Source organism: Thunnus albacares, chromosome 7 (genome assembly GCF_914725855.1).
Source record: "Thunnus albacares chromosome 7, fThuAlb1.1, whole genome shotgun sequence".
In the NCBI taxonomy this organism is placed as follows: Eukaryota; Metazoa; Chordata; class Actinopteri; order Scombriformes; family Scombridae; genus Thunnus; species Thunnus albacares.
Genome location: NC_058112.1, coordinates 6,808,715 through 6,824,212, shown reverse-complemented (window position 1 = coordinate 6,824,212; position 15,498 = coordinate 6,808,715). Strand labels below are relative to the sequence as shown.

The 15,498-nt window shown below is 38.8% G+C and overlaps 1 protein-coding gene and 1 long non-coding RNA gene across 4 annotated transcripts in view; both read left to right on the top strand.

The window, feature by feature from the left end:
- Positions 1-3,796, top strand: part of LOC122985061 — a 41,604-nt gene extending 37,808 nt beyond the window's left edge. Inside the window, exon 3 of the long non-coding RNA XR_006404011.1 lies at positions 3,736-3,796. This is a non-coding gene — a long non-coding RNA (uncharacterized LOC122985061). The remainder of the gene's footprint in view (positions 1-3,735) is intronic.
- galnt18a (UDP-N-acetyl-alpha-D-galactosamine:polypeptide N-acetylgalactosaminyltransferase 18a) overlaps positions 1-15,498 on the top strand; it is a 183,502-nt gene that overhangs the window by 73,391 nt on the left and 94,613 nt on the right. The window contains exons 1-2 of one of the 3 annotated variants that reach the window (XR_006404010.1): positions 4,803-5,003; positions 5,669-5,837. The exons of the other annotated variants lie outside the window; for them this stretch is intronic. The gene's annotated coding sequence lies outside the window, so the exon portion shown is untranslated. Of the gene's footprint in view, positions 1-4,802; positions 5,004-5,668; positions 5,838-15,498 lie in introns of those variants that run through there. 3 annotated transcript variants of the gene reach the window in all.

Genomic DNA, 15,498 nt, shown 5'->3' with positions numbered 1-15,498 from the left:
CACTGTGCACAACCGAAAATATACCCTTGCAGTGTGCAGAACGCAGTATTTTTGTTGCCAAGTACTTTACAAAGGAAGGAGTAAGCCTCCTGAAGCTTTTTAGAAAAGACCGACTTCCTCTTTGGCATGACGGCTAACCATTAGCATACTTACAGGTTCTGTCAGAAAGAGCCACAAGTGTCATAGCAACAGCCTTGACAAAAAATTGATTGACTGACACACATACAGACAAATCAGTGTTGAATTCAGATGCGTGGTGCATTGTTTATGTTTTTATATTGGGGCAGGTAATAATGAGTGGGACAGAACATGATAAATGTCTATGTAAGCGCTGAAAACAAGTATAATATAATTATTAATTTAATTGTGGTGAAACCAGGACGGTTTTACAGATATTTGTCAGGACCTGGGACACCCAGCTTGAAACTGGGACAATCCCAGACAAACCGGGACGTCTTGTCACCATACTTAAACTATTCAAATAGGTCTGGTATTGTGCTCATTAGCTAGCTAGCTAGCTACACTGTTGTGCTTACTAGCTACACTCTACATACTTACACATTCTGTAAGTATTTCAACTTACAGAAATAACCATTTTTAAATCAACAAATTTCCTCGAACATCAACTTCACTGATGAAGGCACTAGAATTAATTACAATTCTATTAAATTAATTAACTATTTTTTCGGATAATATTGATTGTGATAACCAATAGACCAACATGGTCTATTGGTCTACTGGTTATTGATTGCTGAGATATTGCAATCCTGTATCCTAATTACGTTAATATACAACTGAATTACATCATATGCTTTTTTTCTCAACATGATGAGAAAATATTGTTAATTAATGTATTTGCAAGTTGCAAAAATGTTGATACTGAACATATGAGTGAAATGTTCACGTACAACGTACGTTCTTATTTTCCCACGGAAATATCCATTCTTGCTGTACAAAATCTGCTGGTAGAAATTACAGCAATAGATGGATATGTTTAGACACTGGCAGCACCTGGTTAAGGTTAGGGAAAGATCATGGTCTTGGTTTAATACAGAAAGAATCTGCAGTGCCTTGAAGCACACCATGTTTATTAACATTTAAGCCACACCACAATCTTTCACTAACCTTAACCAAAGTGCTTTTGTTACCTAAACCTGAACAGACACAGGACTTGGGATGTGAACCCGAGTCTGTGCTGTCAGAGTCCTGCATCTTGTCATTCCCCATCCACCCCGACTTCCTCCCTGCAACAAAGAGCATAATATAAATATAGCGCTTCATTTATTCAAAGAGAGGATGGCTTTGGATCAGTAGGTAGCACATGACGTCTATTAACTTTGGTGTTTGCGATTCTATCTCCGGCTCCCCCTGGCTCCTGGCGTTGAAGTGTCCTTGAGCAAGACACTGAAGAATTGAGTGAGAGCCATTGTGAAGCACTTTGTCTTGCTTAGGTAAGAATGTGCTGTATAAGTGCAGTCCATTTAACCGTATAATGTAAAACACATGTGGAAGTGACAATGAGATAAACATGAAAATGACTGCCCAGACAGTCCCCTTCAACTTTCACCTACAGTACTTTGTGACGTTGTGCATGAATGTAGCACACAATAACAGATAACTAGGCTGCGTTCACTGTCACTTTCTCTTCCAAATGGTAAAAACAAGAACTACAAAAACAAGTCATAGGTTCGAAAATACAGGAATAGATTTTTCTTTCCTGTAGCAGACCTGTATTATTCATACTACTAAACTGAAATAGTCCAAACTGAAATATCTCAACAAATATTGGATGGTTTGCCATGAAGTTTCATATACACATTCATGGTTCCCAGAGGGTGAATCATAAAGACACTGGTGATCCTCTGATTTTTCATCTAGTGCCATCATCAAGTCAAAATTTCCATTCATCCAATACTTTGGTTTATGACCAAATACCTGCAAAACTGATTACACTCCATCAAACCTAACTGCATGTTGTGTTAAGTCCTAATCAGTGGTGGAAAGTAACTAAGTATATTTACTCAAGTACTGTACTTAAGTGCAATTGTGAGATACTTTACTTCAGTATTTCCATTTTATGTTATACTTCCACTCCACTACATTTCAGAGGGAAATATTGTACTTTCTACTCCACTACATTTATTTGACAACTTTAGTTACTTTTCAGATGAAGATTTGACACAATGGATAATATAACAAGCTTTTAAAATACAACACATTGTTAAAGATGAAACCAGTGGTTTCCAACCTTTTTGGCTTTTGATGTCTTACAAAAAGCAGTGTGTTGTCGGGGTCACATTTCAGATGTCTATGAGTTGTTAACAGCTCCACCAAATAGTGATTTTTCCCTCTAAACTTCTCACATGGTTTCATTTCAATAAATGTTCAAATGATCCAATTTTTCAACAAAAGTCAAAGATTAGAGAAAAAGTCCAAAAACTGACAACAGATTTGTGTATCAGAACTTTGTTTTTTCTTTTTTCCTTTCCCATTAATAATCTCACGACCCCTCAGAATTATCTGGTGACCCTGGGGAGGCGCCCAACCCCCAGGTTGGGAACCACTGCACTAAACTAGCTAACTGTATATAAAATAGTTGAAACTAGCTCCACCTCCAGTGGCTACAACAGCTAATCTAATGATGTCATATATGACAATAATCAGTCAGAGTAATGAAAGGAGTACTTTTACTTTAATACTTAAAATACATTTTGCTGTTAATACTCCACAACTGGAAAAAAACAGCCAAACAAACATTATGCTAGCTAAACATTATGCACCCATCGAAACACACTTTTTGACTCATCCCAGCCCTCTCATCATGTAAATTGACTTCACTCCCACAAACTGTTTTCCTAACTGATATCACACTGGCTTATATTTTTAGTGATCCCTGTCTGTGTTCAACAGCTCCGATATAATGTTTCAGCAGGAGCTACATTACAGCAAATTAAGGAGGGAAAAAAGCTTTCAAAATGCCTTTAATTGAGCCTCACATCTCATGTGTGCATGTTTTGTAGTAACTAACTTTTCACTCTGTCATCTCACCATGAGAAGGATGCAGTTGTTCTCCAGTAGAAGGAGTAAATTAAGCAGAATGAGATGGAAGAACTTCATATCGTTTCTGTCTGATAAGAGAATCTCCTCTCTTTTCCATTTATTTTTACATCCCTCTTTCCAAGAAATGAGACAATGAAACCATATCAGTAGTGCTGTAACGTAATTAGTGGAGTGGTGGAGCCGTCTGTTGCAGCAGAGAGGCATATGGACTTACAGGAAGACCCATTCAATCTGTATTGATTTCTGCAAGTGGAAGATTTGGTGAATCCAGACTGCAGTCAAGTTGCGATCAAGACATAGATAACCCTTCCATCATGTATGCTGTCCACAGTTTTGTGTGTGTGTGTGTGTGTGTGTATGTGAGCTCTCTTTTCTCTAAATGTGTGTAAATGTGTATGTGGGCATATGTGAGTGTATCTCCTGAGAGCCATGATGGCTAATGTTTTTGGCTGAGCTACAGAGGGAGGCGATCCATTCTCTACACACACACAGACAGTATGGAGAGATAGAGAGACATGTGCGGGAAGAATGACAGCCATTTGTAGAGGCCATCACACTATGAAGACAGCAAGATGGGAAGAAAATGATGGCTGATGGTTTTAAAAGGTTGTTAGTGTGGTAAAGGAGGGAAATGGCTTGATAATGGAATCTGCCTCTGTGATCTTTAATCTGCAGCCTGTCAAGCTGTGTGTAGAGGAGACAACGCAGAGAGGAGCAAGGAAAAATAACACTGCATTATTCCACTCAGTAAACAACAAGGTGAGGGTTATCAAAGCGAGGGAATACAAATTTAGATAAGTCCGCTTGCACAAGGAAATTGCAGACAAAAACCGTTGTGTTGTATCGTTTCCTCTCTCTTCTTTTGGGAAAGTCAACAGCTGAAAAGTCCCTTTCAGATATGCACTTCATTACATAAATGTGATGGCAATTTTACATGTTGGTCTCATGTTTCAATAAGCCCTCAAGTCACTTTTCATAAGGTCACAAAGGCTATGTCACTCATAACATTTCTGTAATACTTCCAATGTGGTTTCAGGTCCCAATCAGTGGATGAGTTGACTAACATTGTGCATTCTCTTCATTCAGTTTTTTTTCCCCCACACAGAAAAAATGAACAAGAACCAAAATGCATCACTACTTAGAGTGAGGCGTCTATCCACTCCTTCAGCTATCATAACTGACTGATTTGTCAATCAATTTTTCAGCAGTTTGGGTTCACAAAATGCCGGGCATTTAAGTGTAATACAGAAGTTTATCAAAAATAAATGTTTTCATACACAAATACTTATGTTTAATGCAAAGTAACAGTAAGCTGATAAATAAATAAATAAAAGTTGAGCCTCTTCTATAATTATTATTATTAAGTATATTCTATTTTCTTATTGTGTTGTAATATGGCTGCTATGATGATTTTCTTTAAATACAGAAAACAGACTTTTAACCCAGGTTAAATAATCTTTGCATATAAATTAACCTCAATAAGGAAAAGTGCTACATAGAAAACTGTTAAATCATATTAAATAATGTACAGAAAATAACCTGTCAGAATTAAAAAGAATAGAAGATAAAAAGATGTGATAGATGTACATTAAGGAAAAATAAACGGACAACTTGATCTGAAAAGATAAAAAATTGTTTTCCTTTATTAGTGTTTGATTTCAGTTAATTCTAAACATTTTACGTGTGAGTTTGAGAGGCGAGCTCTGTCAGCCAATCAGGTATCAGTTACATCTAGCGTGCTGACAAAACCTATGCCAGAGTTTCACTTCCTGTTTTGAGTCACAGCAAGGAAGAGGGTAGCCACCGTGACGAGCGTTAACCATTAATCTTGGATAAAAGTTAAAAAAGGAAGTTGATTAAGGATAGCTAAATCAGCCCCGAGTACTGTGTGAGAACGGCCAGAGAATCCTGTCGTCGCTGGTTACTGAGAAATAACCGCATTGGTGAGATATCTTTTGACTGTTGTGGCGCTAGCTGCTAATGCTAACAGGCGCTAGCCGCTAATGCTAACGGATACAAGGGCGAATGCTATTTGCTTGTGCTGAAAGTGTTAGCTATGCTATTTCGAAATGGAAATATATTTTTGTACAGTGAAATACATAAACTTAGCCGATGTAGTCACTGTTAGCACATCTGTAATACACTGAATGTTTATTGGTGTTGTTTTAAGCACATCTGTCGTCCACTTAATGTTTATTTGCGTTGTTTTTAGCACATTAACCTGTGCCTTTTAACCACACTGAGCTGAACCTTTGCTAGTTGTTAAAATGTTTTGTGCAGGGCCCAAAAGCACATGTTTTTTAGTGTTGGTGTGGACATTTTATGCCAATTGCCATGTACAGGAGGGAGTGTTTTGGTATTCTTTCTAATTGTGAGTTAAGAGGTTATTTTAGTAACCACAGTTCTGTGAGGACGCATGAACTTTAGACTACTATGTTGTTTATGATGGGATTTTACAATTACTAATGTCTTATTAGTTCTGATATTATCCTTTAAGTAATGTAGAGTATAATGAGAGAATTTGATGAGATGTATTCTATCTTTTATTTTATGGTCCACTATTTCAGATTAGAAGCTTGAATGTGAGTTCTGACCTTGCCCACTATAGGTCAGGTTTTTGGACCTACCTGGAGTTTGAGCCTGTAAACTGTTGGATGTTTGATGGCGAGCTACAACGCAATGGAGTGGAACTAGGGACTCAATTGCATGTAGAAGATTGAAATCCCGGACTTAAGGACTCTGTCTCTTCACACACAACTGATGCATTCTACGGTGCGGTAGGACGAAAAGTTGCCACTTCCACAGTGGTTCAAATAGAACTATTAGTTAGTTAGTTCTGGATGATAAGTGTGGGACTCAAGGACTGAGTTCACATCAGTGACTAATGTGACTGAAAGGGAATAGGATCTGAATGAATCTTGAATCTAAAGACTTATTGTCCAATTAGAATTTTGTTTTTGCTTTTCAATTACCTGGTTAATAATTGTGTTTTCATATACATTTTTATTTTTTCTACTTTTCTTCAATACTTTCCATAAAAAGGAAGAGTTGTTCTTCCAAAAGGGAGATATTGTGTCTGAGTGTTGATTCTGGTGTATTGTTTGGTCTATTCTGGCTCTGTAGACAATCCTAGTAACTTCTGATTTTCTAGCTATAGAACACTTTCTCACCACAAACAAACTGCTCCTGAATTTGTCAGACCACTTCCACTAAAGGGCCTGGTGAAGTTGTTTTGTTCTGTGTTTGAGTACAATTGCTGTGTCCAGATCAAGGTTATTAGAGTTAACTAAAACTAAACTAAAAACTAAAACTAGGTGTGAAAAATATTTTAAGTAACTGAAAAAAAAATTAAAAAACTAACAAACAATATTGTGTACTTACAATATTAACTAAAATAAATTAAAAATATACAGAAAATGTCTTTATTTTTAGTCTTTGTCAATTTGGTCAAATTTGTCAACACAAGCATGAGGAGCATTGGTGCATGTGTTTATTGAGACGGGGATTTCTACATGACTGTGAGTCAACTGCCTTCACAAAGTGTTGTTTGTATTTTAATACCTATTCTGAACTTCTTAAATCTTGCCCCTGACAAAAGTCCGCCATATTACAATAAATATCAATTAAAAAGAACTAAACTGAAATGAGAAAAGTCACTCTGGAAACTAACTGAAACTAAACTGAATTGAAAACAAAAATTAAAAACTAATGAAAAATACAAAACTATAATAACTCTGTTTCAGATCTGCCCAAACAAATTTCATCAAGGGAGAAAACGAACCAGAGTCCGATTCAACCTGAGTGCAGTTACATTGACAGAACAAGGTTAAACAAACAAAGATGAATGTGTGTGTTGTTTTGCCTTCTCAAGAACACTGTCAGACATTTGTCATTGAAGAAAACAGAATCAGTGTGTAACACAAAATTAGCTTTTGATCCGATACCACTGCAGGTCCAGCATCACTAATATTGATGCTATAATAAAAGTGCCTTTTTATTATTATGTAGGAGATAACCATGTGTCACAATTCATGATGAAAATGAATAATTACTACTACTTCTGAGCACATTTTTCATTACCACCAAATCATTTGCCAAACATATTAAGCCATATTTACTATTCTCTGTTAATTACTTCATTACATGCATGTTAAATCATAGAGCAGTTTCTATGGCAAATCTTTTCTTTTCTGTTGCAGCTCCAAATTCTCTCTCAAACAGACTTCATTCTTCATTCACAGCAGTGAAATAGCTCCAAATGATGCTCCTCTCTTGTTCAGTCATTCAGTTGTTCAGTTTGGCCAACTATGACGTGTCCTGTATGTGCGTCCCCGTCCCTCTGAACTCTACAGCTCGACTGTTGGCACCGAGTCTGAACTAAGGGGATGTGCGCTGCGTGCATGCCCACAACAGCAGCAGAGAAGCAGAGTGCAGTGCATGCAAGTACAGAACGTGTAACATCAAATACATCCATGCCGACAAAAGTACGTTGTTTGCAGAGACAGTGTGGCAGAGAGGCGGATCTGCTTTTTGGGGGGGTTTGTATCAGTACTGTTGATGCTAGTATCGAAACTCAAAACATGGTATTTGATACTTGAGGGATAGACCCACCCACCCCTATGATAAACCAGTACATACTATGAATGGTTCTAAGTTGTCAACAAAATTCTTATCATGTCATATCTGTCTTGTTTTCATTCATTTTATTCCCCTAGTAGTGGAAAAGCATGTGATCACATAAGAATTAAATGAGGCATCTTATCATTTTTTACCATGCTTTGGCACTGTCTGACTAGGGTGTAAAGGTTCTGAAACCGCGACACAAACGTCCACAGTCTCAAGATGCAGTTCCATCTTCCATGTCACGGGCAATCTCCCCAGAATTTTGTCCCTGTTTTTTCTTATTCATCACCCCCCACCCCAACCCAAAATAAAATAAAAAAGAAATAAAAAGGCTCAAAAGTCGAGGTCTGAACTGAACCGCTATGTCTGACAGTACAAAACAGGCAAAGTGTTCAAAGTGAGACTAAGTTACTTTTAACAGAATCTCCCTTTAACAAATAAAAGCAATAAAACTACAGCCTTGCATAGTCTGGTATGAGCAGTAGTGTTTGGTGGCTGTTATTAGCAAACTTCAGATAGATGTTGTTGTGTAACTGAAATTATTCCGACAGTTCACTGACTGTACTGTTAAGCTAGAGATCAGCATTTAGTATTATCTCATAATATGCTCATTGTGGTCGTCCTGTCTGCTGTCCAGCAAAAGTTGCATAGACTCATTTTAATAAATGTGGCTTTGGAAAACAAGTCTCTGCTACATGAATGTAATGTATAATAATGAAATTGATAAGAAAATATTGGCATTATATAAGCATTTAACTGCAAAATATTTTTTTAAATCCATCACTGATGCAGCCTGTGAGAGACATGAGAACACTCTTTCTTTGATAGTGTTATTTTCCAAGTAACAACTGTTCACCAGTAATACCACACTCCCTAGCTCTGCCCATAACCAGAAGACATTTCATTTTAGAATAGAGCTATTTCAGAACACTTCCGCAACCTTTGTTTGAAAGCCTAAAGGCCATTACTATATCAGCAAAATTATAATTCCACTTCTGAAAATGGCTAACATGTCTCAGTTCTGGCTTCCTGTTTGTCTCTGTCTCACTCTTCCTCTCTGGTTACAGTGTAAGTACAGATTTGACTTGTCCAGGTGTGATCCATTAAACACATTATTCATACCTGAGGGGAGAGGAGGAAGACAGGGATCACCATCTGCTCACCGCTTGATTAAATTAATCATGTGTGAACTTTCTCACAAGGCTGTGAGCCCCGATCTCTCTCTCTCTCTCTCTCTCTCTCTCTCTCTCTCTCTCTCTCTCTCTCTCTCTCTCTCTCTCTCTCTCTCTCTCTCTCTCTCTCTCTCTCTCCTCTCTCTCTCTCTCTCTCTCTCTCTCTCTCTCTCTCTCTCTCTCTCTCTCTCTCTCTCTCTCTTTCTGTCAGTGTGTGTCATCGTATCCGAAGCAGCAGCGGCAGCACAAAACTTGCAAAAACTAGTTTCCCTTTACTTTGGGGATGTGCAGATGGGTTCACTTTTTGCCCCAGTTGGGAGCAGCAAAACATTTTGCAAATGACTCTTGTGCGAGCATGCTTGTGGCAACGCAGTCAAACACATAGCAAACAAATGAAAAGACACTTTTTATGAGTCATCATTCGCTGTGATATGAAAAGAAGCCGTTGTGTGATTTGAAGGGGCTTGGAGTTAGCACAAAAGGCAAATGAAATGCCTGTGTTGTGTTTTCCCTCACGCCTCTTTAAATATTGGAACACAAAAAGCTTTTGGAGGGAGATAATGTTGCAGGGCTTGCAGAGCAAATGAGATTCTCTCCACGAAAACAAATTCTTTCAAATCCTCGGGTGTGAGTGGGTGTGTGTTTGTGTTACAAGTGCAAAGCCTGCTGGGATAGGTTCCTGCAAAGCAGCAGCCACAGCAAACGCTTCAATGTGGGGCTGATGAGCAACTTTAAAGTACATGGAGGAGGCGCGGAGGTCTAATTGAGTGTTTTTACACCCACACACAGTGTTTTGCAAATTGGGCTCATGTCCCATTTAAGGTCTTGATCAGTTTAAGCTGTTTATGTGCATCTTTCTATCCCACGTGTAAATCAGTGGGACTGAATAAACAGAAGATTCCTGATTTTACTGTGTGCTTTAATGCAGAGAATAACAACAAACAGCTGATATCAGTAAACTCTTGTTATGCTTTCTATCAGACAACATAAGAGCTGATTGCAAACAGGATATGATTTCCACACAAACTCTGAACCCTCTCTCAGCACCAGCATTCAGTTTTCTTGAATTGATGTGATCGAACGTGGGAATATTGTGTATAGAGTATTTTGTGGTGAGTCTTTGGAAACAAGCTGAATTGAGGCCAGCGTCATTACAAAAAGGTGAAAAGGTTTCTAAAAGCACTAAGTAGACGCTGGAAGCATCTGTTGGGCTGACTCACAGACAGCCGAAGATCCAGCTCTGAATCATCGTCACAGCCCCTGAGCCCCCCCCCTCACACACACACACACACACACACCCCAACAGTCCTGTGCTTGCATGTTTATAAATGGCGAATGGAAAATGTCAGAAAACTCACCAAAAAGCATTTGGTTGGAAGATTGGCAGTCAGAGGCTTCATTTATAACACATCTGGCACAAATATGCATCTTGCGCTCAGATTGTGAGGAGCTTTGATTTTCCCTGAATTTCAGTTAAGACTTTGAAATTATTTTGGTCCCTTTTTCCCTCCAAAATTCAGACTCCAGTGCGTCTTATTTCCTGCTGTAAAATTGTCATCCAACACTTCATCTCCCCGTCTTCCAGTCAACTGTCAATCAAAACTCAACCGACAGCCGAGCTGTTACCAATCAAGCTGTTTCCCAGCAAGAGTTTGATGGACAGCGATATGCAGGGGGGTGGGTAGCTTTTATATCAAATCAAACAAGAACTACATTTTTACATGACGTGTAAATCAAAACAGAGTGCTTAGCAGAAATCTTCAATCCTGTTTTCAGAAATGATGCAGGTCTCAACTTTTTTAAGCGTCTCTAAAAACTTTTTTTTCCCACCATATGAAAAATATTGTATTACATTACTATCAGGATTTCTCCAGCCTGATAGTGTTTTTTTCACATTCCTGTTCTTTAAGCTGCAGTCTACAACTTTCACCTCATTGAAAGTACAGCAAAGATGACGGAGCATGTACTGTAGCATTTGTTCGTCTGCGCTGAAAGCATCAACTGACCAGGTAAGGCCTCAAGCTAGTTCAGGAAATCAACCCGAATCTGCTGCTGCACTCAAAACTTGTCAAACTCGTCTTACTGCAACTTATATTCAACACACTCACGTTATTCCTGTGTACTGAAGTGCACAGGGCTCTGCTCGCTCTTCTGATGCCACGCCGCTCGACTGATACTTACTTCCATCATCATCCTTCATGCTTGTTCCTGGTGTTTTCACAATCCACCAACCTTTATTAAGATGAAGGCAGGCGTTCCATGGAAGAGTTACTCAAAAGCAGAAAATCAATCAATGTCTTCAACACAAAAAGGTTACATCTTATAGAAGGTGCTGTTCCAGACCCCATCAATCAATCAATCAACCAAATGCCAGGGCAAGAATTTACATATTTATTTATTTATATATATGTAATATTAACATTATATATTACCTTAAAAATGTGTATCCCACATGGTATTACATTACACATAGTTATTCACCACATATAAATAAAGACTTCTGGGAGTTAACGTTCATGTTCCAAAAAATGGCACATCAGCGCTGCAAACCAGATACTGCACATGCACATGTTCCTAGAAGAACGCAAAGAAAGTGAAACATGTTTTACACAGAAACAGAGAGGTGGAATGCAATATGAAATCTCTGTATACATATATGAATAAATAAAAGTGACTTGACTTGACCCACTTCCAACATGCAGATGCACAGCACATATTTAAGCTATGAGTTCATTTCTTCGACATTTTTCACTTGGAGATTCCTACCTCAGTCACAAAGGCAGATAAAATGGCATTGCAGAGTAAAAAGCATTTACAGTACCTGCTCCACACTTGTTTCTCCACAACACAAACGATGAAAAAAATAGTCTGTGTGTACGGTGTGTAATTGTCTTAAACCTTTTTTGTATTCATTAGTCGAAACCTTTGCGGTTTAGTACAGAGCTCCTACATTTCTGTTAACACAAAGCTCCTTGCTCACTGTCTGCGGTCTGGAATAGTTCTGGTCTCAGTCTAGACTGAATCAGATCTCAGGCTCTGACTGCGGTGGTCTTAACTGCCTCCCTGTCGTTGTGAGCTGGTCCGCAGCATGTCCAGCCTGCTGAGCCAACAGCATGCCAATGCTGCATGAAGTGACTGGAGGACAAGGTAAGACACTTTGTCACCCAGCAGAGCGGCCCGTTCCTAATCCATTAGCTTGTGGGGAGTCCGGGCCTGATGCCTTCAGATTCACAGAAGGATGTGGGATGTGTTAGTGTGTATGTGTGTATGTGTATGTGTGTGTGTGTGTGTGTGTGGATAGGGAGCTGTCCTGATGTCTAAGCCAATAAAAGAGTTTGTCTCTAGGAGCTGATGTGACGGAGCTCAGGGTCGCCTAGTTTACAGATGCCCAGGGATGAATACCTTCTGTCACAACCCTTTATTCTCTTGTTCTTTTCATCATTCTCTCTGCCTCTCCTCATTCTCATTACTCCTTCATACCTCACTCCACATCCTGTCAGCCCTTTTATTTTGTCACTTCAAACTCCTCTGGCTTTCTCTCAGTCTCACTCTTCCAGCTTCCAGATTTTTATCTTTCTCATTCTGTCTTTTGTGCCTTATGTTTTGCACTTCCAGGGGTCATTGAGAGTGATGTTTTTCATAATATTCATCTGTGTTTTAAAAACAATTTTCAATGCAGAAAATATGTACTTCTTTGTATGTAGTAGGGTTTCTTGTTGGGAATATTGGAGAATTTCTTTCTGGAATTGTAATCTCTGTAATGTCATCTCTGTATGTGTGCATTGTGTGTGTGTGTGTAATCACAGCTGAGCAGACATTGACCGGCAGCCAACTTCCAATCCCCAACAAGGGTATTACAGGACAAAGTAACAGTTTACCGTAACATTGCAGTCCTGGATGCTGCCGGACTGAACAGTGAGCAGCACTTGTGTGGGTTGACCTCTGACCCCCAGATCCTCTGTGTGTGTGCACTACTAGCTGGTCTGTCAGGTTAGGGTCAGAGAGGGAAAAAATATGTGAGCAAGTGCATGTGGTTTGTGTGCTGCACATAATGAAACACTGTAAATCATAAACTGACTCATGTGAAGCTGGGTTAAAAAGTAGGGATGGTCGACCAAAGGGCTGTTGATGACGACAGCCATTGATTGTTGATCTGTGGATGGGCCCCCACCTTTCGCTGGGTGCTTTGCTCTCAAATGACTGTGCATAGGTGTTGTAGACTTGTGATATGCTAACAGAGTTTGCACTGCCTTATTCCTTAACGGAGCTACGCTACTCCTGTACCTTTCACATAGATGTCCTTTGAAGAACGAAGAGAGGGAGGATGATTAAAGAAAATCCAATAACGTAGGGTGTTATTGTGCTCGCACAGTGTTTTCACAAGTTTTCTTGTACGTCCACCATTGGGACAAAAGTCAACATAAATATCATGTCAATAGTCCAAGTTTAAGGTTTTTTTGTGGAGTATAATCAAGTTATTTATACTTTCTGAGAGAGAGAGATGAGAAGATCAATATCAATCTCGGGTCTGTGCAATAAGTATGGATTTACAGTCAGGACTATTGTTAGCCTAGCTTAGCATAAAGATACACACAGCAACACAAGTGAAGTAAAAGCTAAACTAAAGAAAAATATCTTGAGTTTATGCCTTCATTGCTTTTTTATCCACTTGAGGACAGCAGAGAAAAAGAAGCTGTAAACACAACATTGACATATTATCGCCTTAGCTAACATCTTAGCATCAGCATTTATGTTGAGTCATGTCTCTGGCAACCAAATAAAAAATTTAAGTCCAGTATTCACTCTCCTTTTATTTGTGGTTCTCAACAACTCCTGAGAAAAACATGTGGCTCTTTAATTGCTAAGTTTTTTACTCTCTCCAGCAGCTAGTCACTAACATTGTTTGGTGCTGGACGGTTAGTGTATAATAGGTATCTGAGCTTTTTAGCTGAAAATGTTTTGTAGCACTGAGAGAAACTGTCAAGTGATATTGTGTGGGTTTGAGCGACTACAAGTCTTTCCACATAAACTAAAAATATTGATTAGTGCTGCTTTAAAGGAAACTAGTTTAGGTACAAAACTCATATCAGCAATGAGACTGTTCCATGCTTTAGATGCATTGTCACTGAATGGTTTATTGCCAGATATTGAATGAACCGTGGGCATTAGAATGGACCAGCTGTCATGAAGTTTGCCATGAAATTAGCACATTCATTCAGAGCACATTTCTACAAGGAAACTTTCACCTTTTTCTTGATTAATTATGATGCAAAGAAGTACTACCATAAAACAGCTGACTAAAACATAATAAAACTTAACTTCAGTTTTGACATTTTATGTACAATGTGAGATATAATTAATGCCAGAATATAATATTGGTAGAAGGCTCACAAAGCACATGATGCTTTGCATGTTTTCATACAACCTTTCAGTAAGAACAAAACACACACACACACACACACATACATGTATATATTCACCGGCCACTTCATTAAGTTTTCCTAATATTTTGTGCACTCCATTATCATACATGAGGGGGGCAAAATATTAGGAACACTTTTCTAGTACACAACCACCACCCACTATGACCTCAATAATAAACATAAAGTAGAATTATCACCTTTCTGACAATGTCAACAAAAACTGGAAATGTAGAAGCTTTGTAAATGTAGAATATATGGCAGAGCTGTTGTATTGGATTGCATTAGATTGCACAGGTGTTCCTAATAAAGGGGCCAGTGAGATAATACTGTATATACTGTGATGCTGAATCTTATGAATGTGGTTGTATAGGCTGTCTGCTATTGTGCTTAGTTATTTGCTCATTAGTTTTAATTAGATTTTCTATGACAGTCCACAGTAAGGCCAACACACACACACACACACTGTGTGTTCCACTTGATTCCCCCTGACTTCTCCTACAGAGGTATGCTCAGCCCTGCAGCCGTGCTGGAAAGGGTATGTGGGTCTGACTACATTAATAATGAAATATGTCGGACACAGTGCAGGGCAGGACACAACACTCTCTGGGTCTGTTCTCAACTCGAACATCAAGAAACCTACACAGGTGTAGCTGCACTAAGATGCATCTGTCCTCTTCCCTCTCAAGAATTTCTGAAACCTTTCAGAGTGCTCAGTCTCATTCCTGCTGTTCCCTAGCGCTAAAAAGCACGGTGAAAAGCATCAGTGATTTTAAATGGGTTTTTCAACCAGCTTTCCTCTTTCTGTCACATTTCAATACAAAAAGGGGAAACCAAAAGAGGCCATTTAAAACTCTGCAAATCTTTAGGTGCATCACAATGCATTTTATATAAGACAGAATCATCTGCAGTGCTTTTAAGGTGCTTATTACATGACCATGTAATAAGCCCATACATTTTGGGGCATGGACTTTAGAAGCAATATAACACAACCATGTGGCATGTATGCATGTCTGGGGCCCATGCTCTTGTTTTAGTGCCCTGTATTGGTTATGTACTAGGCCTTATGTGTTGGGTTGGTTTTTTTTTTCTGGATCTTGTTTTCTTTGTATTTTCGCCTGCTCCACCAAAGAGCATCTGTTGTATAAGCCTTCAGAACCACGCAGCGCTTCCTTCTTCAATTGTAAACTAATAAAAAACCCATTTAGCCCAGGAAGGAGAGG